This window comes from Telopea speciosissima, chromosome 9 (assembly GCF_018873765.1).
Source record: "Telopea speciosissima isolate NSW1024214 ecotype Mountain lineage chromosome 9, Tspe_v1, whole genome shotgun sequence".
NCBI lineage: Eukaryota > Viridiplantae > Streptophyta > Magnoliopsida > Proteales > Proteaceae > Telopea > Telopea speciosissima.
In genome coordinates, this window is record NC_057924.1 from 39,667,538 (window position 1) to 39,692,843 (window position 25,306).

At 38.6% G+C, this 25,306-nt stretch overlaps 1 long non-coding RNA gene across 1 annotated transcript; it reads right to left on the reverse strand.

Annotated features, from left to right (window-relative positions):
* Positions 1-1,602: 1,602 nt before the first annotated feature.
* LOC122640543 lies at positions 1,603-22,227 on the reverse strand. Its single transcript, XR_006329688.1, has 3 exons — positions 22,216-22,227; positions 18,463-18,472; positions 1,603-2,166 (listed from the first exon to the last, which is right to left on the reverse strand). It is a non-coding gene; the product is annotated as an uncharacterized LOC122640543 (long non-coding RNA).
* Between the last annotated feature and the right edge of the window lie 3,079 nt (positions 22,228-25,306).

A 25,306-nucleotide genomic window follows, 5' to 3' on the forward strand; every position in this document is an offset into this window, starting at 1 on the left:
ATTTTTAGAATTAAGAAAAACCCCAGCATTACAAAGTTGAAAATTGCACCTACCGTCGAAAATCCAGTTTTTGTTTTTGAATTGGGGGGTTGAATTTTTTTTTTTTTTCCTTTTGAAAATTGATTTTTTAACTATTTTTATTGGATTCAATACAGGGTATTTGCTTATTTATGAATAATATCTTAAGTAAATGAAATGCAAATACAAGAACATTTACTTAAATGATATTAGACATAACTAAGTGTGTGTACTGGTTTTTGGAATAAATACCCGTCTGTCCTAGTTTTGAGCCAAGTTTTTCCTAGTTTTGATGGGCATATGTGTCAAAACCCCCGAAATATGGTCGAAACCATCGAAACCCGGTCGAATCCAGGGATTTTATAAAATCCCCCTTCAACTCGTCTCGAAAACTTGGGAAACCGAGTTAACTCGGTGGTTTTGATAGGTTTCGGTCGAATTTTTGTTCCATGGTATAAATTACAACAACATCAACTGAACTCTTTATGTAGTTGGCTTCATTTTGCATTAAAATTGAATTGATTGTTGAGGTTTCAGTGATGAATTCTCTTAAGTAACATACTGATTTATCTTACAATGCCTAATGGTGAATAAGAAAAGTGGTTGAGTGAGAGAGAGAAAGAGATGAAGAGGGAGAAGCATAAAAAGAGAGAGTGAACGGGGTGTAAGTGAGAGAGAGAGAGAGAGAGAGAGAGAGAGTGATTTGAGTCCAAAATGCATTTTGAAGCATTTTCCTCTTTCTCTCTCTCTTAGGTTCCATCTTTAATTTAGTTTATGTTTGGTATGCATTATTGGAATAGATTATGAGTCTAAATTGCATTTTGAAGGATAAAATAAAGAAGAATTGAGTTTCAAGATCCATTCTAGACCCAGAATCTATTTTAAGAATGCATACCAAACACAACTTTAAGTATAAATTATCTCCTAGAACGTGCCTTCCCTCAAGTCAAAAACGATAATGCAATGACATATGATGTGATCTTGAAAATGACAGACCAACTCAAAGATCATCTTGCATAGATCCAATCAATGTGATTCTATGGATGCACTCCCATACATGTACATATACAATGTAAACTTAGGCTGTATTTAGTATGTATTCGTGGAACACATTCTAGGTCAATTTCACATTCTCGGATGATAAAAATAATTGTTTTTGATGTCCGAAAATGCAAAACTGACCTAGAATGCTTTCTAAGAATGCATACTAAACATAACCTTAAATTAAGAAGTCAATGATTATGGCCTTTGTATGGCAATTGGAAAAGGGAAATCATTTAAGTTGAACAAGTTGGAGAAAAAAAAAAGGAGCCAGTGCAATCACACCCAGCAAGAAAAAAATAGACCACATAGAAAATTTATAGCAGTAGACATAGGAATCATTCATTTTCTTATCAATTCAAAATCACACTAATGAGATGTATAAACTAATGCCAAACAATAAACTCAAATGTTTATAACAAACAAAACACACACTATGCCTGATTAATTATACATTGCACTTTGTTTATATATTATTCCCTCTACAACACACCATGGTAAAGTACTATGTACTCTTACCTATTCATACATGCTTGTTTAATACTCTCTTCCCGAAGATATATGACGAGGATGTCGTAAACATCAATTGTATGAATAGGGGAAATTCCACCAAAGCATATAGAGTGACTGGGATACTTGCTAGCAAGATAATTGGAAAGGAGACCCATATACGAACACCGTATCGAAGCATAAATAAGATAGCTGCCACAAAATCTATCATCATCCCCACAATAGAGACGAAGAGAAATAAAAGGCCCAACATCAACATTCGAGGCAAAGTTGACAAGAAGTCTTCTTCCGCATATCGTGAAGTAATAATAGCTAGAAACATCAACATTGAAGCGACTAAAGAACAAAGTGCTAACATATTTGATACCACACAAATTATAGGAAACTTGCCTTGTACATAATTGGGTTCTTCTCCTCCCGTATTATCAGAACTACTCCCCTTATTTGAACTTGGTATGGTAAACACTGCTGCAAACATAATCGTAGTGATTAATGTTGCTACCACCATGCATTGTGTTGCTATATCCTTCATCCATGTTGCTCCTTCTTTTACCAGATCTTTATGCTCCTCCGTGAATAATACTCTTGATGTTTGCCCTTGCATGTTTTCATATAAATCATAGTTGGAGGTCATAATACTTTCCACTTCCTAAAATAATGATAAAACATAGAAAGTATTAAAATTAACACACACACACACACACACAGATATATATATATATCATACTATTATATGAAAGCACGTTGTGGCAAATCTTTCAGTTACCTATTCTACCCTTCATTCTTATCTAAAATTTCATTATTCAACTCTTAATCTGTATGTCATTCTTTCTTAGAACTTCATAATCTTAGGTACCCTTAGTATTAATTATTACTGTTTTACATTAGAGGCAAATCATGGAGAGTACCACAATTATGGAGAGAAAATCTCTCCAGTTTCACTTGACATCTTTACCCTTCTTTTTAACCTAAATTCCATCTCATTATCATTATTGTTCATGTATTTTCTTTTATTCTTATAATAATTTTGGTATCCTTAGTATTTTTTTAATTTTAATTAAGTAAAATATGCTCTCTAAACCTAAACCCTACTGCGTCTCACTCCACGATCTCCTTCTTAACCCTGTGAATTCCACCTCTAAGGCCCTAAACCTAAACCCTACCGTCTCCCGCTCTCCACAGTCACCTTCTCATACCTTCCGAATTCCACCTCTAAACCTAAACCCTACCGTCTACCTCTCCCCACGATCTCCTTTCTCATACCTTGCGAATTCCACCTCTAAACCCTTCTTCCTATTTTCGGCAGGTTCAACTCTCTCTCTCTCTTTATAGCTATTGTTTTTTCTTAAGTAAATGCATTTGTTAGTTTTGACGTTTCAGCAAGGAGGTTCTCTACATGTACTGGTTTATTTTTTTAGTATTAATGTTGTTGATGTAATGGCCATATCTACCATTTTGCTTGTCTGCACTTTCAAAGATTCCAAACGAATAACTTCTACAAGGGAATAAGCATGCATCGACATAATCATCCAAGGGGACAGATTGGTAATTGATGTTGCTTTCCAGTCAGAATTCGAGATCGCTTGATCACCAAAAAAATTAGGGTTTTTTACAATTATCACCCCAAAAACTTTGATATCTACTATTACCCCCCTCCCCAAAAAAAAACTTTGAAACAACTGTTACCCTCCCCTGTTGCATACTAATAACCAACTGGCCCCCACTGTTACAGACCCGTAACGGAAGGGGTTAGTCGTGAGAGTGTGCCATTGTTACCGATGTTTTAGGACCAAAATGCCCTTTTGGGGTGGTAATTGTAAAATACCCCCACCCCATCACCGTCCCTTCTCCTTCTCCTCCTTCTTCTCCTTCTTCCATGGCGTCGGTTGCAGAGAAAACGGTGTAGACTAGGGGAAGATTGTACAGTGATAGGGATTGACCCAAACACCCACAAGCCCTTGACTGAAACTGAAGCACAAGATGAGAAGAAATGCAGAGAAATGAAGACTACTTGCAAACATCTCAGCCCAAGAAATAGAGAACCTTATCAAGTTTACAACTTGGGACTACAGTTTCCATTAACGATTCAAACTACTATGTTCAGCCTGTGACCAAGCAAGTCTTTGATCCCTTCCCTTTGTTTGAATTCCAAGAGAGCACAATCAATCCAATGGGATCTAATCCCAACTTTCTGTATCAAAGCCACCAAGATTCCAGAACTTTGAATCAGAATCAAACCCATTTGGAAACGAGCTCAGAATTTGGGTTTTCTTTGATTCGCCGTCCAACTTCTTGTGATAATGTCACAGAGACAGATATTTCAAAGAATTCTATCACTACATCAAGAGTGAGTAATGGATTCTTCTTCAATGAAGCAAGAGAGAGTTATAGCAACAGTTGTAACTGTGGAGAACAGAATTCATCAAAAAAATTTCCCGTCTTTTTTTTTCAAATCTAAGATTAGGTAGCTCATCTTCTCCTTGCCCTAGCAATCTTTATGAAGGGAGAGCGAACCCTTAAATCTTTAAGGCGTATGTGTAAATGCTCACTCCTTAACCCCAAAATCACCATCAGAGCACAAAGAGCAGAACCCCAAAACCCACCCCTTCATCACCTTCTGGTAATCCCAAACCAAAGATCCTACCAGCCCTAAAACTCCACAGGCCAAATCGGTCTCAGGTTTCCTTCTATTACTCAGCAAAATCATCAAACCACAAACGCCCAACTAACCCTCCATCTCCTCCTTCCCCATCCCTCAAATCCTCCCCCTCCGAATCTTTTTGGTTCCAGGAAAATAAAATAAATTTCGATAAGGGCATAATAGATTCTGGTTTTACCATCTTGAATTGGGGTCTGTTGACAGCCAAGTAGTAGTGACGTTGTTTGCTGTAATTTTAGCAAAAGAAAAGATTATAATTTACATATCCAAATCTCAGTCCACCCATGAAAGAACTATTCAAAACTGTTATTGCTTATATCAATCATACCTGAAATGGGAGCAGGAAGGAGAAGGAGAAGGAGAGGGAGACGAAGATGGTTTTTCGATCCTTCTACGATTTCTTCTTACAGCGAGAATTGGATTCTGGGTTCACGATGATTGCAGAGTACACAGCCAAACATGATTGAGATCTGAGAAGTCCGAAGTTGTACGAAATAAAGGAAATCGAGTGATTGCATAAGAAAACGTTGTGGCAGATGTGCTTATGAACAGAGACGACGCTGCTCGAACCTTACTCCCATGGTGTGAAAGAATATCTTCTTTAAAGAGGAGAGACTGGTGTTTGAAATGTATACTCTGCTGCTGCACATAGCTTCCGGGTTGATCGAAGAGGAAGAAAACAACGAGAAGAGAGGAAAGCTTACAAGGAGAAAAACGGAAGAAAAAAAAACACAAAGAAGTTCTTCCACCGATTTGCTGCAACAGGTGAAGAGGAAGTAAAGAAGATGAAGTGCAGTTGAAGTGAAGAGGAAGTGAAGAAAAATTTCGTTTTGACAAAGAGTATTTTAGTCCTAAAAAATTCGTGACAACGGCACACTCTCACGACTAATCCCTTCTGTTACGGGTCTGTAACGGTGGGGATCAGTTGGTATTTAGTATGCAATAGGGGAGGGTAACAGTTGTTTCAAAGTTTTTAGGAGGATAATTGTAAATACAAAAGATTTTGGGATGGTAATTGTAAAAGACCCAAAAAATTACGGATCGGTTCTCCAAACTGTCCCGCCAATATTTGTCGGCAAACCCGATCATCTTCAACAGATTGTCTTCATCATATCATATGCCACAAAACAGAGTCTGAAGAAGGGATGCTAGGATGTGCATCCCATCCTCAACATCCACCCAGCTTTGTGATCCCAAGCTCGGGCAGCAGCGATAGTGACAGCGATAGCAAAGAGCAAACATGTGGACGGGTTAGCACTTCCATTTGTTTCTTCTTTGCAACGAGAATGACTGAACTGAACTCAAAATGCATTAGCATCTCACAGATGCTTTTATTTTGGATTCTCGTGCTATTTTCTCTTGATCATTCTGGTAAATGAATTACATTTTTTGAAATTATTCAGGGATGTTATGATGTTTATTTATTATATAGGTATGATGCATTTGTTTGTGGCAACAAAACAGTGGAGAAATTTGCTTCTGGTCTTCTGGAACAGCTTGTACTGCATCTCCCAGAAGCAAAAGATGCCCACTCCAAAGGAATGGTTGACAACTTCAAACTTCAGTTGCCTGGAAATCTCAGGGGCTCAGCATGGTTCTCCCAATCTACTCTTTTGAGGTTTGTGAAACACAAATATTGGTTGGATTTTAATTTTTTTTCAACTTGCGTTTTTTCTGGCAAGAGTTTCCTGTTAGGTTTATTTCTTTAAAATTGACTATTTTCTTTCTTTTCAGGTTCATTCATATTGTTGGAGCACCTGAATTATTAGAAGCCACTAATGCAATTGAAGATGAAATGTCTCAGCTGGAGGAAGCTAGGAGGTTTCATCTCTCTGTACACACAGGTAACAGCCAATGCAAGAAATGCTCCAATTTTAATCTTTAGGGGAAAACTGAGAGATGGTCATCTTCCTTTCTTTAATGTGGATCATTTTTTTTTAACTGTGCCCCTTTGCCATTTGTCTTTTGTAGGTTGTGATGAACGACGGCATTGACGATTGAATGTAGTCAATTTGATCGAACCCACTGATTTTTTTTCTTCTTCTGGTCTTTGGGCTTAAAAATCGTTCAATTGGAGAGGTTTCTTATGATGGATTTCACTCGCCACCATATTTTTGGCATTTTGGGAAGGTAAACTCTCTCCTATTTGTTCTTTAATTGGGTTTTTAATGAACAATGAGTTTCTTTTATGATTCTTGCAAAGTATTCATGACTTACTATACGGCAAATCTTTTTGTTTGTACGTCTTGTGGGTTAGGTATTTGATTAATTCTGGCAAAGACACTGTGAGTGGAGAGCTTTGGCCCATTGCAGCTCCCATCGATGCTTGTTTGTGCTTGTAAGTCATAATCATATTCCTCTGTAGTTTATTCTGTCTTTCATTGATACTTGAATCGATGGTCTTAATATACCTAATCATTTATTGCAATATTGCAGTAGTCAATCAAGTTTGGTTTTTGGTTGTGGCCCATCTGTGACTATGTGGGTTACCCAGCTCTTCTACTGTCCAAATTCCATATGGGTGCATGTGAAGGCTGTATGTATCCTAGGTAGGGATGTAAATGAATAGCCGAAATCCGTTTCCGTATCCGTTTAGCACTATCCGAATCCGTCCAAAAGCTAAACGGATGCGGATGCGGATACGGATAGGCTATAGCTATCCGAAAAGCTATATTTACATGTAAATGGATAAAATATCTGATCTGTATCCGTGTCCGTATCCGTTTAGCACTATCCGAATCCGTCCGATAGCTAATCGGATGCGGATGCGGATATAGCACTATCCGAGCCGAATTCGATCCGTTTACAGCCCTAATCCTAGGACATATTTAGGTATCATCAGTCTTCACATTTATAGGAAATATAAATAGGAATCTATTTACCTCTTCAATCTTGGCAATAGATTGAAGAGGAACAGCAAAATCATCCAAATGAATTTTTTTTCTAGCTAAGGTAATAGCCTTAAAGGATTGTGGATGATGAATATGCGCAGGACCAAAATGTGGCTTAAATTTCATTCCTCCATACAAAAGTTACTGTTAGATAGTGAGGATTGACTGAACTGTTGATGAGTTCTTTCTGCAGGTAAGTATCAATAGTGAGTGGCAGTAACTACTCTTCAATGAGGCAGCCAATATATATTATGTGAAAGATTGGAACTAGAGAAACGTGCCTCGATCACTACCGCCCTTGTTATTGCAATCAAGAATTACTAAATACATATCTGACTGGAATTCCATATTCGATGTAAGATCCCCTTCTGATTTCAGATAATCATGGTAAAAGGAATGTTAATAGACGGGTAGAATTGATATTAGCTTTCATTCTTTTTAATATTCTAAATTTCCTGAGATTTTCCTTTGGATTTTCATTATAATCATTCTGTTTCTTTTACTTGCAAGATCCTCTGGTCGTATCTTTTAAAATATATATAGTATAATCACTATATTTCCTCCTGCATTTTTTACCGTCGACTTGAGCTCCGGCTATCTTTCTTTTCTCATAAAGGCCACAGTTCATTCCCTCCCACCCTTGGTTGTGCAGTACGTTCCTCTAAGTACCTCACACCGGATTGTCAGTTGATAGTTGATAGAGGATCCTTCCTTTTTCTCCTTTGAAAGTTGTTCTCTAGTAACATATACATACGGTTTATACCATCAACTTCCAAGTTTTTTTAAGTTGTACGTGCCTATAAACATAGCGCAGTCTTTTAAGTAAACATGGGGCAGGCTCATTTAAGTTGTACAATGTGTCTGTGGTTATGCCCTAAATGCTCTGGCATAGATTGGTATATATGAGAATTCTTCTACGAATCAATGCTTATAAATTTCTTAATCTATACCTACATGTTCCCATTCTATTTGTTTGCACTATCTCAAGCTCCATTATTGGTTATTTTGAAGAAGACTTACATATTTTCAAGTTTGTTTATTCTGAGTTACAAGAAAAACTAAACAACTTTGGATTTTCATTGTGACTGCCTTTTGAGATTATAAGATTAATGCTGGTGAATATGTATTCTGAATTTTTGGATGTTACATCTCACAGTTGATTTGTTTTGCAATTCTTTCCCTTCTTTTTAAGTTGTATGATTATTACCAGCAATAGCAATCTCTCAAAGATAGGTATGTATGAGTTAGTTTCTATTTTTTACTTCTTATTTTTGTAAGCTTGCCTGAGCTATAAAACTGGCACCCATTGTAAGGAAGAGTTGCCAATTGATTAATGAAATTTAAAAGCAATGGTTGCACACGATTCTAAAAAAGAATTCCCCTTCAACAGCTGAGATCGCTATGGGTGAGAGACCCAAGGGCTGAAACAGCCCAACCCTTACCCTCCTCTATCTTGAGCTCTCTTTGCTCCTTTGCTTGTGATCTCTATTGCTGCCAATCGAAGATTATTTCTCCATCAACTGAACAAATGCTGAAACCCTGCTATTGTGCAAGAAGACTCTCATCAATGTTGCTAAAGATCAACCAACAAAGCCCCACTTTCAGTCCAATCGAGCTCTGCTGAAACCAGGGATTTCCTGGAGAAATTCATCTGCTGTTGGTGTCTCTCTTAAATTCTGTTTTCTATGGGATTTTAGGATTTTGTCCAAACCGGGCTGCTCGATCTCAGTTTGGGCTTCTTTACCTGCTGCTACTAATTCTCAGGTTTTGGTTGATTACTTCTTCTATTAAGATCTGAGTTAGTTTTCTTGAGTTCCGTGGGAGTTGAGAACTATTTGGAATTATTGCCTTTGGTAGATAGTCCGATATTGTGCGCCCTTACATTTTTGCCATGACAACCCCAAGACCTCTGGACTATTTGGGACTGTTGCCTTCGGTAGATAGTCCGACATTATGTGCCCTTACATCTTGCCATTACAACCACAAGGCCTCTATCTTGTTTACAAGGAGAGACCTGTTTTATTTTTTAAGTAGAAAATAATTTACTGACTTTTGTTCTCAACACTTGACTGGATATGGGTTTTCACATGGACTCTAGATATGTTCGGGTGACCTCTGTTAGATGAAAGATTTATGTTCTTCATCTCATCCCTTGATGGAAAGAATAATTTGTATTGGTGGTATATAGGATAATATTACCATCTCTTTTCAAAAGAGACATTTGGGTTGCCTACTGGTCCTACAACTTAGCCTACCAAGTAGTCAAAATTACATGCATACCACTTGATATGTGGAGTCTAAGAAGATACTAAAATTAATCATAATTATTTTATATTGTTCTTTTAGAAAACTACAACAATAACCTCTTCTATTTTCCTTTCATGAATAATCACCATTCATGTCTAGCTAGATGGTATAGAAATTGTTCTCAATAGAAGGATCATACTGAGCACATTCTTTGCTTTTCAAAAGGATGGATTTATAGTCATGAGGTATCCAAAGTCCTCTTTATTTCTTTTGAAACATCACTCTTCTATTACTAATTTCATATTTTGATTTAATGATGACAGATTGCTAATCTGCAATGTTTATGGTATATCAGTTTGAATGTGGCACCCGAAGTGGTTGTAGATCCAAGAGGTAAGATTGCTATGTTGATATATATAATGTATTTAGTATATTTTAAGGCATTTCTCATGGATATTTTGTTGGACAAGTGTGTGTCCATCAAACCCGGTTCGGTCCGGTTCAACCCGATTCACCTTTGTATTGAACATTTATACATTTTAGTTTGATATTGTCACATGCGATATAAACTTTTTGAGCATTATGTGTCCCTAAGTTTTACTTAAAATGGTAGTCACGACTAGGATTTGGGCTGGGCATCCTTATCATATGGTCATCGCATTGGGTATGCCTAGACATGTGATGTCAGGATACAAATGCGAGTGCTCACATGTTTGATGTGTGCATTGGCGAAGAATCTACTTTGTCGATTCCCTCATGTATTACTGTCAGATGTAGGAAGGGATAGACATGTATCACCGACACCCTATGCCTGAGGGAACCCTGTCGCTGCAAAGTGTGACCGCATTCTTTGGTTCATCAATGACTGAGACTCGAGCGAGTCAAAGCCGGTGTTCTGGAAATACGTGAACACTTTGTGAGTGAAGGAGTTATCCAACACGGTCACCACTGCCCGATTGGGGAACACCAAGATAGAGACTGTTTGTGCATGGTCGGATCAGAATCTGGATCCAGTGCCGTTTTGAAAATGATTTTGCAAAAATCTATTTTACATAAAATGATAGATTATTTATAATTATTTGAGCAAAGTGTTTTATCGAGTTTTGTGGGATCTGATCAGATGCACAGACGCTCGTATATGGACATGTAATATGGATTGGTGTTTGGCAGTACATGTGTACATGCCCTAGATTCCATAATGATGGTGTTGATTAGTGGGGGGGTTGTCTATGATAAATTGTTATCATATAGGGAGTTATATGGAATTTGCTAATTTAATTGGCTCTTTATTTAATTAATGGATTTGGTGCTAATTGTAATTATTCATTAATAATTAAATAAAGAATCTAATTAATACTTTCCCTATTAGATTCTACTTCTTCACCTGTGTAGTACTTCAAGTTTAAACAGAACTATCAAACAAAGAGAGAGAGAGTCAGACTCTCACAGGGGTTCTATTAAATCCTACTAGGATTTAATTAAATCCAAATAATATATATAGCGGACCAAAAAGTAGAAGGGAGAGAAGCTTTCCACGTTTTTGAGCAGACACTCTCTCTCCTACATTTTTGGTTTTCTCTCTCTCCCTCTTGTGCTCTCTCTTCTTCTTCTTGCTTCTCTCATCTGTGTTTGAGAGTTAGGGCTTGAGAAACCCTAGATCTGTGTTGAAGAGTTCGAGAGCATCTGGGATTGGCTTGAAGAACCTTGGTAGCACCATTGGAGGTTTAGATCTATTTGCTTGGAGCGCTCACTGGAGGAAGAACCACTGTCTATTGGAAGAGCAACACTTGAGGCTCACCAGGTTAGCAGTTCTTTATTAATTCCTTCAGTTTATTGATTATTAATATTTATGGGATGCGAAAGAAACTCGAATCGATTAATTTCCACTGTGCATTCGGATATAGGATGGATCCCTCTTGCCATGTGATGGACTAGAGATGAATTTCTTCGTCCCTATTGTGATAATTAATTTTATGGGACGCAATAGGGAAGGAGAAACCCTAATAAGGATGCACCAGGGTTCCCATGGCCGACCATGGGAAACCCTAAAATTTAATGGGGCATCCATGGGACACCATGGGATAACCCAGGGCGTGCAAAACCCTAATTTTTTTGTATATTGGTTTCCCTAGGGAACCATGGTTTGATCCTTGGACCGTTGCTTGACCAACAGTGTGGTATCAGAGCCACCTTTCCCACCCATGAATATTGAATAATTAATAGTTTAATATGATTTTCATGAGTGGGATGGAAGTTGCATATGGGAGGTTAAAATTATGGTTGTTATAACAACCTTCTCATGTGCACATGGGTAGTTACAAGGTTGTTAGTGTAACAACCTACCCATGTGATGATGGATTTGGTTTGTTTTATTTATTCCAATTATTGAAGTATGTATCCAATTAAGGAGTGATTATTAATTTAAATTTTTTAATCATGTTTTATATGTGGGGGGGGAGGGGGGAGCGCACACTGCCAAGCCACTGCGCACGCCCTCCTCTTGTTCCTTGCCCTTGTGCGCATGCCTTAACGGGTTGTTGCCTGCGGGCAGCAAGCTTGGGGGCTGCGGGCCTGCAGGCTGCTGTCCGTGGGCTTTAGCCTATGGGCAGCAAGCCTGCAGCCATGGGCTGCTGCCCGTGGGCCTTGGGCCTAAAGGCTGCACAGGGAGTACTTGCAGCCTGCGCATGTGGGCTGCATGCACCCCCCTTGTTTTCCCTCCAGTTTAACATTTTAAAAAAAAAAAAAAAAAAAACAGATTTTTTAAAACAGAAATTTTTAATATGTTTTGTTTTTTGAGGAAGAAAATGGATGATGGGATTCTTCCCTCCACCAACTTATAATTAAAATTGTGATTTTAATTTATGGGTTTGGACACATGTTACCACATGTGATGTGGTGGTTCAATAATTGAAGGAATCCATGTTATAATTTTTGTTTACTTACTTTAATGCCCATGCATGGAATTATATTATGATGTGATTATAAGAATGGCATTCTAATAAATGGATGGATTGTTTATGTATGTAATACATAGGGTTATAGGTGGATGTGATGCTTCTCTTTCTTTCTCTCTCTCCCCCTATCTTTTTTATAAACAAATATACTCCACCCCAAGGGCAGCCCAAATGGTGGGTTGGTTTCTCCATACGGGGTTTCTTTATTATTATGGAAAGAAAAGTGTATAGAATTTTTTCCTAGGTTTCCATTGTAATTTTAGAGGAGCTAGGACTCCCAGGGCATGTTGATGGAGATCCACATGTGGCGCTCAAAGCTTATAGAGATGAAGTCACCTACTTTGAAGACGTGATCAGGCGGAGGAGATGATCAAGGCGTGGCATCCATGGCATGATAAATGCACCCAAAGTTATTAGTTTTATTTTTATTGGGAGGATTATTTAATTGCTTCTGATAAAAATGCCGCCATCCCATAATCATTTTTAATTAATGTTGATTAATTATGAATGTTTAAATTTGTCCATGATATGTGAGAGTTGATTAATCCCTCTTAATTGATAATACATGTATGATATGGACTAGTCTTAATCGGTAGACATGTCCATGGCCTCCTATTGAAGATAAATGTAGAAAGTGTGTGACATGACCCCGCATAAGCCAACAGGACATTGCCAGGACCTCTGTCACACATTTATCTATATTTACCTCTATCAAGATAAGTTAGGGTATGGATAGTGAGAGGGCACTGCGATAGTGGGCCATCTTTCATGATTCCATGATTCTAACTAATGCAATAGGTAAGTACATGACTTGGGTGTATGTCAGCCGACAGGATCTGGACATGACACCCAGGTGGCCAAAAATATTGGAAGCCCATGAGGCAAACAGCTTAGTCCACACTACCATGGTGTGTACAATGACTCTCGATAGGGTAAGTTATGCATGCAAGGGTTGTACGTATCCAATTCATCTTTTGGGTTATGAGGAAAACCCAAATCATGAAAGACCATTGATATGTGTGTGCTCAATTTATTATTTTCAATGGTTATTAATTAGCATGTGGTTATTTACTTGTGCATCTGTAGATAATTATACAATGGCTGCCGTTAATTTCAACCTGTTAGCACTCTCATTAGTGAATATAAACTTAATGGTACAAATTATGTCGATTGCTACCGGAGCATTAAGTTGCTCCTGACTGCTGAAGGACTGTACACACTTCTAGATGAACAAGTTCCTCCTCAACCCGACCCAAACGATTTTGAGGCAAATGAAGAGATGCAGGAGTTCCTCATGAGGGATTCCAAGGCATCACTCTATATCCTAGGATCGTTGGAAAAGTCAATTGTAGACTTGGTCAAGGATATACGCACTGCTGGGGGTAAAATGGATAAGCTTGTTGAATTGTTTAATAGGCAGTTGAAACACACACATTCTGATGCGGTGACTCAAATCCATAACTCCAAGATGTCCTAGGGGACTCCAGTAATGGATCATGTAATGAAAATGATCAATCTGTTTGAAAAACTGGAATCCATGGGGACTGATTTCAGCCTGCGATACAAGACCAATGTGATCTTAGAGTCACTCACTTCTACCTACGCACCTTTTAGGATGTCCTACAAGATGTTTGAGAAGGAGATGGAGCTCACCGAGCTTGCTAATGCACTGGTAGAGGCTAAAGCGTCCTTGAAAAAGGATAAGGCTGAGGTAAATGCAATTGAGGCAAAGCCTTCTTCAAATGGGAAGAAGAAGAAAAAGGGAAGTAAGGGTAAGACCCTGAAAGCCAAGGGTGGGAAGTCTGGCAATAAAGGCAAAGGTAAGTGCTTCTATTGCAAGAAGGAGGGTCACTAGAAAAGAAACTGTCGTGCTTACCTGGCAACTTTGAAAGACAAGAAGCCTGATGAAACAGAGACTGCTAAAGAAGGTACATGTGATGTTCATGTTCTTTATGAGTCTAATTTATCTTTTGAACCGACCAATTCTTGGTTGGTGGATAGTGGATCCACTATTCACATTTACAATGATTTGTAGGGGTTCAAGGAGACAAGGAACCTGAAAAGAAATGAGGTGCGTCTTCGGATGGACACTGGAGCTGAGACCAAGGCGATGGCTGTGGAAACTTTTATTTTGAAATTTAGTTCTGCTAGTTTAGTTTTAAAGGATTACTATTAGGTACCCTCTTTCAAGAGGAAGATAATTTCAGTTTCAAAACTTGTTTTGGACGGATATAGTTTTTCCTTTAATTCTAAGTTAATTATTCGTTTTAATAATTCCTTTGTGGCATCCGAATATATGCAAAGTGGTTTGTATTTCCTAGATTGCCTTGCTAGAACGAATGTAGTTTCAAATGTTGATTTGAAACGGAAAGTAGCTTCAGTGAACTCAACATACCTGTGGCATCTAAGATTAGGTCACATTAATTTGGACCGAATTAGTAGATTGATGAGGGATGGGCCCTTAGAGAGTCTGAGGGTGGAACCATTCCCCACCTGTGAGTCATGCCTTCAGGGCAAAATGATCAGAAAACCCTTTAGCAATAAAGGTGCTAGAGCCACAAATCTGTTGGAGTTGATGCATACTGACATGTGTGGACCCATAAACATACAAGCAAGATATGGGTATGAGTACTTTCTCACATTCACCGATGATTACTCTAGATATGGTTACAAATACTTGATGCGTAGAAAATTGAAAGCCTTTGATAAATTCAAAGAATTCCAAGCCGAGGTCGAAAGACAGCTCGATAAATGCATTAAGTCCTTACGATCAGATCGTTGAGGGGAGTATCTATCGGATGAGTTTAAAGATCATCTCATATCCCAAGGGATAGTTAGTCAGCTAACTAATCCAGGTACACCACAACAAAATGGTGTATCCAAACGATGCAATCAAACCCTATTGGATATGGTCCGGACGATGCTCACTTATAGTGAGCTGCCTCTTTCTTTTTGGGGGTATGCTTTAGAGACAACGATATATATCTTGAATAGGGTTCCATCTAAGTCTGTAGCCAAGACACCCTTTGAGTTGTGGAAAGGGCGAAAGCCTAGTATTCAACACCTTAGGGTATGGGGTTGCATAGCACATCTGCGAAAGCAACAGACAGACAAGTTGAAATCCAGGACTTCGAGATGCTATTTCTTAGGCTACCCCAAAGGCATGATAGGCTATTATTTCTATGACCCGGTTGACCAAAAGAACATTGTAAGTAAACATGTCACATTTCTGGAGGAAGAAATGATGACCTAGAGGTCCGAACCAGTAGTCATTAAAGAGCTATCAGATAGTTCAGAAACGTCACTTCCAGAAGTGAGACCAACTGACATACCTGCTGAAATACCAACACCTGAAGAACCTTGATGTAGTGGGAGGACTATTAGACCACCCACCAGGCTTACTCTTCTAACCGAAGAGGAAACAGTGGACAAGTTCCACATGGTATCGGTTGAATCGGATGATGATCCGATGACATACTCTGAGGCTCTAAAGGATGTTGATGCCACTAGGTAGCTGGAGGCAATGCGCTCTGAGATCGATTCGATGCATTCCAACAAGGTCTGGACTCTAGTCGATCCACCACTTGGGGTCAAGCCGATTGGATGTAAATGGATCTTCAAGAGGAAGAAGGGCATAGATGGAAAGGTCGAGAGATTCAAAGCGAGACTAGTGGCAAAGAGCTATACCTAGAAAGAGGGTATAGACTATGAGGAAACCTTTTCACCAGTGGTGATGATGAAATCCATCAGGATTTTATTGGCAATCGTAGCACACTTGGATTATGAAATCTGACAGATGGATGTGCAGACTACATTCCTGAATGGGTTCTTATAAGAGGAAATCTACATGGAACAGCCAGAGGGGTTCTCTTCCTTGGAGGAAGAAAGAAAGGTGTGCAAATTATAGAGGTCCATTTATGGGCTGAAGCAGGCTTCCAGGAGCTGGAACATCAAGTTTGATCAATCAATCAAATCGTTTGGTTTTGATCAAAACATGGATGAGCCATGCATTTACAAAAAGAACAGTGGGAGGGCAATATGTTTTCTTCTTTTATACGTAGATGACATATTGCTGATTGGTAACGATGTAGGTTTTCTTTCATCAGTAAAACAATGGCTATCCACAACATTTTCGATGAAAGTCCTTGGTGAAGCTAGCTATATCCTTGGGATTAAACTCGTAAGAGATCGCCAGAAAAGGATGCTAGGCTTGTCACAGGCTACCTATATAGACAAAGTCCTGGCCATATTTAGTATGAAAAACTCCAAGAGGGGAAGTTTTCCCTTCAGACATGGAGTCAGTCTTTCCAGATCTCAATGTCCTCAGTCTCAGACAGACATTGAAGAGATGAAGAGGATTCCCTATTCCTCAGCAGTAGGGAGTCGTATGTACGCTATGTTGTGTACGAGGCCAGACATTTGCTATGCAGTTGGTATGGTAAGTCGTTATCAATCTAACCCTGGACGCGAGCATTGGAGTGCTGTCAAGAATATCCTTAAGTACCTGAGAAGGACTAAGGAATATTTCTTGGTTTTTGGATCTAATCAGTTGTCAGTATTGGGATACACAGATTTGGATTTCCAAACTGACAAGGATGACAGAAAATTCACGTCCGGGATGGTATATCTAATGGGTGGAGGTGTTATTGTGTGGCGGAGTGTGAAACAAAAGTCCACAGTCGATTCTACTACTGAAGCAGAATACCTTGCAGCTTGTGATGCAGCAAAAGAAGGTGTTTGGCTGAGGAAATTCCTATCAGATTTGGAGGTAGTCCCTGACCTTGTCAAAGGCCCTATTCCCCTATTATGTGACAACAGAGGGGTCATTGCACAAGCTAAGGAGCCTAGGGCTCATCAGAGGAACAAGCACGTGCAGCAAAAGTATCACCTCATCAGAGAGATTATCCAGCAGGACGACGTGAGTATCTCTAAGGTGGACACAACTGAAAATGTGGCTGATGCCATGACAAAGGGTTTGTCACCTGGAGTGTTTGAGAAACACATGGAGGGCATGGGTTTAAAATGTATGGGGAATTGGCTTTGATGTACAAGTGGGAGATTGTTGGACAAGTGTGTGTCCATCAAACCCGGTTTGGTCTGGTTCAACCCGGTTCACCTTTGTATTGAACATTTATACATTTTAGTTTGATATTGTCACATGCGATATAAACTTTTTGAGCATATGTGTCCCTAAGTTTTACTTAAAATGGTAGTCACGACTAGGGTTTGGGCTGGGCACCCTTATCATATGGTCGTCGCATTGGGTATGCCTAGACATGTGATGTCAGGGTACGAATGCGAGTGCTCACATGTTTGATGTGTGCATTGACGAAGAATCTACTTTGTCGATTCCCTCATGTATTACTGCCAGATGTAGGAAGGGATAGACATGTGTCACCGACACCCTATGCCTGAGGGAACCCTGTCGCTACAAAGTGTGACCGCATTCTTTGGTTCATTAATGACTGAGACTTGAGCGAGTCAAAGCCGGTGTTCTGGGAATAAGTGAACACTTTGTGAGTGAATGAGTTATCCAACACGGTCACCACTGCCCGATTAGGGAACACCAAGATAGAGACTGTTTGTGCATGGTCGGATCAGAATCTAGATCCAATGCCATTTTGAAAATGGTTTTGCAAAAATCTATTTTACATAAAATGATAGATTATTTATAATTATTTGAACAAAGTGTTTTATCGAGTTTTGTGGGATCTGATCAGATGCACAGACGCTCGTATATGGACATGTACTATGGATTGGGGTTTGGCAGTACATGTGTACATGCCTTAGATTCCATAATGATGGTGTTGATTAGTGGGGGGGTTGTATATGATAAATTGTTATCATATAGGGAGTTATTTGGAATTTACTAATTTAATTGGCTCTTTATTTAATTAATGGATTTGGTGCTAATTGTAATTATCCATTAATAATTAAATAAAGAATCTAATTAATACTTTTCCTATTAGATTCTGCTTCTTCACCTGTGTAGCACTTTGAGTTTAAACAGAACTACCAAACAAGAGAGAGAGAGTCAGACTCTCACAGGGGTTCTATTAAATCCAAATAATATATATAGGGGACCAAAACGCAAAAGGGAGAGAAGCTCTCCACGTTTTTGAGCAGACACTCTCTCTCCTACGTTTTTGGTTCTCTCTCTCCCTCTTGTGATCTCTCTTCTTCTTCTTGCTTCTCTCATCTGTGTTTGAGAGTTAGGGTTTGAGAAACCCTAGATCTGTGTTGAAGAGTTCGAGAGCATCTGGGATTGACTTGAAGAACCTTGGTAGCACCATTGGAGGTTTAGATCAGTTTGCTTGGAGCGCTCACTGGAGGAAGAACCACTGTCTATTGGAGGAGCAACACTTGAGACTCACTAGGTTAGCAGTTCTTTATTAATTCCTTCAGTTTATTGATTATAAATATTTATGGGATGCGAAAGAAACTCGAATCGATTAATTTTCGCTGCGCATTCGGGTATGGGATGGATCCCTCTTGCCATGTAATGGACTAGAGATGAATTTCTTCGTCCCTATTGTGATAATTAATTTTATGGGACGCAATAGGGAAGGAGAAACCCTAATAGGGATGCATCAGGGTTCCCATGGGCGACCATGGGAAACCCTAAAATTTAATGGGGCACCCATGGGACACCATGGGATAACCCAAGGGGTGCAAAACCCTGATTTTTCTGTATATTGGTTTCCCTAGGGAACCATGGTTTGATCCCTGGTCCGTGTCTTGACCAACATATTTTTGCCTGAGTGATTACAAAAATTACATTAGAGAAAAGTGTTCGCCGAGGGGCCCTTGAAGCAACTCTTCATGAGGTCTTGTTTGAGATCATTAAATTTGTCAATATAAAAAAGAGATCATATTTCCTCTGTAACAAAGGTTGTCTCATTTCTTGGCTCATGGATACAATTATCAACTCTCTTTATAGCAATAGAGAGATTTTCTTCAGGGAGCTAATCTCTAGTGCTTTTGATGCAAGATAATTTTACCAAGTCTTTATTGTCCTTAATTGAATAACTAAATTGTTATTGTTGTCTTAAGCATTTGTTTATTTCCCAATCCCATTTGCTGCTGATTTTATTTGAATATGTTTACTCTATCTCAGGTTTTGGATAAAATCAACTTCCTTTCCTTCACATGAAAGAGATTTTGGGTGAAGGTGATAGAATTTGGCTTTTGCTTTACTTTTTTCTAATTGAATGACTTATTGAATATAATTTTGCTTCATATGCAACCTTTGTAAGGAAAATGAAGACAAACAGTGACCTCAATCTCATTGGACAATTTGGAGTTGGGTTTTACTCCGTATATCTTATTGCAAACTATTTTGAGGCATTTAATTTCTCAAGGTCGCCTCCCATCTTGTAGGAAGAGATATTGTTCCACTTCCTTTTTTTGAATTACAAGTATACATCGGAGTCAAAAGTTGATGGGTTATTTGCAGTCTAGGCGTATTTAGTAAGCTAGGACATGGAACTGAGTTCTGATTTCATCTTTGAGAGGAAGCCCAATAATATTTAAAGAACAAACTAAAAGTGGCTGTAATTCCTCTTTGTTTATTTGCCTTGCTTCGTAAACTGACATCATTAATTATAATAAAGTGCTTCCATATTGTTGATGGATTATTGGTCCTCTCTCTCTCTCTCTCTCTCTCTCTCTCTCTCTCTCTCACACACACACACACACACACATTCTTGTCCACGTGCATTTGCACGTGCATGTTTACTAGTATATATATAAGGCGTAAAGGTCGTAGGACATGCGTGGAAATAAGCTGGAAAGGCGTTGTTGAAATCTAACCTTCCATTTAAGTTGATTACTTTAGAGCCGTGGATTATGGTATGAGCATTTATGTTTAAGTCTGACAGTCTAATAGTTGATTTGTAATTTCTCTTTTGAAGTAAATTTTGAAAAATGAGGACAAATTCATCAATTGCACAGTCCAAGTTGTATTGCAAAACGTCATATAACTTATAGTGGCCGGAAAGGGTAAAAGAGGGTTTTTCCTTAATCATCGTCTTCCCTTAAAGAGGGTTTTTCAGTATTCATCGTCTTCCATATCGCTGAACAAACAGGGACCGCCGGCATCTCCATTATCGTGAGGATATTTTCATCGGTATATTGAAGTTATTTATTTTTCAGCACCGCGACTACAATTTAGAGAGGTTACTTTCCGATATAAATTTGTTTATTTTAGAATAATGACCTTTATTCATGAGTTTATGTTCTTGTTGTGGATGTTAGACGTAAAAACGAAAAGTCGTTAATGATTTTATAGTTCTTGTTGTGCCTGTTATACGTTTAAACCATAGCTCATTAATGATTCTTAGTTTAATTTTTGAATGTCTTCTTTAAGTCTCACCGTCCATTTTAACACCCAAACCCCATCGGTCAAAACCTGATGGGTAATCTATGTGAGAACAAAAATTGTCCCCTTTAGATTTACCCTGATTCATATTCTTCCACCTCCGATACATTTTAGATCCCTAATATTTCTGTATCTACTTCCTGTAGCAATCAGTTCATCTATTACTCTATTGTCAATGTCGTAAACCCAAAGTTTGTTTTCTTGCCTTCAACTCATTCAGTCCTACTATTTGACTGAGTTTCCAAAACACATGTATGGGTTTTAGTAATTGTTCATGTTACATTTTACCCCAATTTAGGAGGTCAAGTCATTTTGTTATGGATTTTCGATGAAGTTGGAATGTGGGTTATATTGAAGTGAGATTGTGGGTTTGGTTGGATGTCTCCTAACAAGTTGTGTTAATGGACAACTGTGTGTTTCTAACATATAGGATTCCATAGAAGAACAATGTTGAATGCAGGTGTATAGAAATTAAAGTGTTGAAATATCATAGTTATTTGTTATAAAATGGATGTGTATAATGTAGAGTTATTTTTTCGTTCATATGAATGGAGGTGTGTTTAGATCTACACTCAGTTTGATTTGTATTTAATTTGAGTATTTATCGCATGTAACATATCCCCCTGTTGGATTGTTGTTAGGTCTAAATTGTTTTCTTGTTAGAGTATCATAAGAACTAGTATGGGTTAATTTCAGTAATGTACCAACAAGTGCCTAGCTCAGTTGGTGAGCCATGGTGCGCTTCATGCCCATGCCCACCAGGAGGTCTCAAGTTCGAGTCTCCTGGCTGGAACCTTATCCCCTCCCCGGTTCGATCCCCCCCACTCTGTATGCTTTATATGTATATAAAGCTTCCAATTCCAAAAAATAACAAAATTCACCACCATGTGTTGGAATCACTTTATCGTACTCTACAATCAATGGCTCACATTTGTTGGCAATTAGTTTCCTTATGTTGTGTGGAAATTAGATAGTCATTCTAAAATCTTATGATGGGTTGCAGATCATTGAAGAGGGAAAATGGACCAAAAGTATTATGTTGTCTTTCAGGAGCGTAAACCAGGAATTTACATGAGTTGGGAAGAGTGCAGTATGCATGTCTTTCATTATCCAAATGTTGTGTATAAGGCTTACAGTCGGCATTTTAAAGCTGAAAGTATGTTCAAATTATACAATTCCAGTCAACAGTCATATGGGATACAAGGGGTATCACAAAGGAATATATTGAGTGGTGATGTCCATGAACGATCGTTGGAGAAGAAGTCAATTGTTGAAGCCGGGTTGGATGAAAGTCATCAAAGCCATGTAGATGTGTATGGAGGGCCATGCAACTCTTTGGTTGAGAAGTTAGGTATTGACAATAATTTGAACGAAGGGACTTGCATGAAATTTGTAGTAGCAATCTCATTTGCTTGCTTTTTCTTAGTATTAAGAATAATGATTGGGTATTTCATCCGTTAGTATACTTGATATGTAAATAGTAACAGTCCTGTGTCACATGTTTGTCATAGTTACTTTAAATGTATGTATGAAATTGCAACACAATTGTCCTTGCCTTATTAATGTAAAAACTTTTGTTATTCATTGAAAAATGTTGTGTGGCGTGTTTAATGTTGTGGTTAGGGGCTGTACTACCTAGGAAGAAGTTATGCCAAGAAATGTGATGGCGAAGTGGTGGAAAAAATAACTTACTTTAATTAGTAGTCATGTTGGTTGCACAAATTAGATGAGTTGTGAACAGAAAATACTCCTCAATCTTGAACGATTTGGTTGTTTGATTGGGTTGTCCATGCAGAAATCTAATGAGAATAATGAAACCTTTCTGAAGAGAAAGCGAGATGATTTGATATGATGTGCACTAAAAATGCAAGATTAGCATTATATAGTCCCTTTGTAATGAAGTATATGGAGTTTATCTTTCGTATGGTTATGCACCAAGTATTTGAGGATAGGAGGCACAACAAGAAGGGTGGTTTAATGAGTAATTGACATTAAGAATTAGCAAAAGTATATGAATGAAAATGATAAGGAATTTAATTCTACGTTCAATAATGTTGATTCCAACATAGACAGCACCAAACGTATTGGATCACCTTGGGTGTGTGCACTAGGTTTTCGCAGAGCATGCCCTGGGTTGAAGGGGTGTGTGGGAGAAGGAAATAAATTTCCATCATCAGTAACAGCTATAGCTATTGCTGCAACGTTCAGCAGCTCCCATTAAAAGGGGGTAGAGATACTTCAATAAAGGCGGTACCCTAAGCGTATGACAAATGATTTAATAGAGAAATCAACAAATAGGAATGCGAGTTTATCATTCGTGCTGAAATGTAACTAAAGCAGTCTATCATAAGGCATAATGAAGTGTTAAAGTAAGTTATGTTGCAAGAGTTTGGCCAAGATGTGCAAGTATAGGGTTCTGGGGCACACACCAGTAAAAAAGGAATGATGGAAATGAGAAAATGACTTTTTGGCAACCATAATACTTGGTTTTTGTATGGGCTAAGTTACCCCCACGAACTCTACCCCTTCATAAGTTTACTTTGTTCACTTCCTGTAATCCCAGTATTCATGGGCACTCTTATACATCCATACATACCTGCGAGATGAGATAAGTCCCCTTCTGAGGTAAAAGAGGTGCAAAAGTTGAACACAAAGACTAAGTCCCCACAAAGCATTTCCAATAGTATCCCAATAGAAGTTCATAGAAAGGCTTTAGATGAGCAACACTACTGGGCAATAAAATGAAAAGGTGTTCAATATTTAAAGGCTCAATATCCATCGATTAAGAAGATTTTTATAAGGGGAGAGTGCCTTGTATTTCCTTCTCCTGCTGGTCACTAAATTTCCTTCCCTTTCTTTTACGGTCAGTAATTGGTACGAATAATGTCATGATCAGGAAGGAAACGACATGCACAAAAATGTATGCATGCAAAGAATATATTGTTAGGGTTTAGGGTTTAATCACAAAGTTGGTTGAAGCAATACACCCTGCATATCAACTTTGGAATAAACTGGATATGTTGGAGTCCGGATCCTCCACTTCCACGTGGATATGTTGGGGCCTCTAGCTATAGTATTTATGGGAAAGACTAGTGTTTTATGTTAGATGGGATGTCTACACTCTAGCCCACCACAGCCCCTGATTCGTTGTTTTGGTTATACCCAACATATTGCTTCAATAAAAACAGTGAAGGCAAAATTAGAAATATTATCCCACACACAGATCCAAACAGAGGTAATGGTCAATTGACCCCAGAAAAATTAAATCCCGAAAACATAAGAATTGTATCTAAATAAACACTCCAGTTAAAGTGCAAAAATGGGGCATGAAATGTTCAATTACAACCCAAAATCGGTTCCATAACTATCACTGAGAGTTCTGGTGTTTGGAATCTTGAGCATCTTCAGACTGTTGGTGTCAATATCTCCAGGTGGTTGAATAGTAACCTCATGGGTGAGATCAACATTGAAATGTAGTAGAATTTTAGTGATGAGGCGTCCATATGGGAGGTTCCCTTGGTCACTATTAATGCCAAACCATAGCATGTGATTCATGATGATCCAAGACATACAGATTTTAATTTCACGCATCAGACAGTAAATGATATATGCTTCAAAAGGAAGAACAAAATCACGTCTACTGCCACGGGGTAGTATATTTGATTGGACAATCAAATGTAGCACCTTTGCTATAGTGTTCAAATGGTTGGACGTTATTGTAAGGTTTGGAGAAGATGGAGATTTGCATAAAATGGTTTCCAAAATCTGATTGGGCTCATCCAATTCATTAAAACGGATGGATGGAGGGAAGTACTTTTGTGTGTCCGATGCCTGTAACTCTAGAATACAGTTCAATTCTTCCAGTCCAAATTCCAAATATACACCTTTGACAAAAGAAATAATTCTGAAGGTTGAGCCAGTCTCCTGAATGTGCATATTGCAGTAGAACAGTCTTACTAATACAGGGTAGCAGTTTGTGGTAGGATAGAGCAAATTCGACTTTCCCTCGAAGAGATGGGGGATATTTAAAGCAGAGACATGTTGATATATGACCTTTCTTGGTTGTTCGATGTTTCTAAACTCATATAGATACCAACTAAACCACCCTTTATCAGATTCGAATAAACTTACCTTGGGGGGTGAGGAGGCACGCAGAAGCGAATCTCCGTCGTCGTCAGTTACAGAACATCTGTCGCTCTCAAAATCACCGTCACTCTCATACTCTCCGACTGTAACTTGGAATGTTCCTAGTAATATTCCAGATTCCGATGGTGATGCCGTAGATATGTTGGGTACAGTTTCTGGGAAGAAAAGAGTTGGGGGTTTTGGTGTATATATGTGAACTGGGGATGATGAAGGACCCATTACTTGCTTTAAATCGTCATTTAGTTCAGGGTCTCCAAAGACTGTTCCCGACTCGTTTTTTGATGCCATGTATATGATGGTTAGGGTTTCTGGGAAGAAGAGATCTGGGGAAATAATAGGGTACAAGAAATGTGATGGAGATAGAAATGGGTGTGATTAAGGTTTTAGATTAGAAAGATTCTGGCCCAAGATGTTCAAGAAAAGGGTTTCGTGTCCGAGAGCAGTAGAGCAGGCAAGGCGG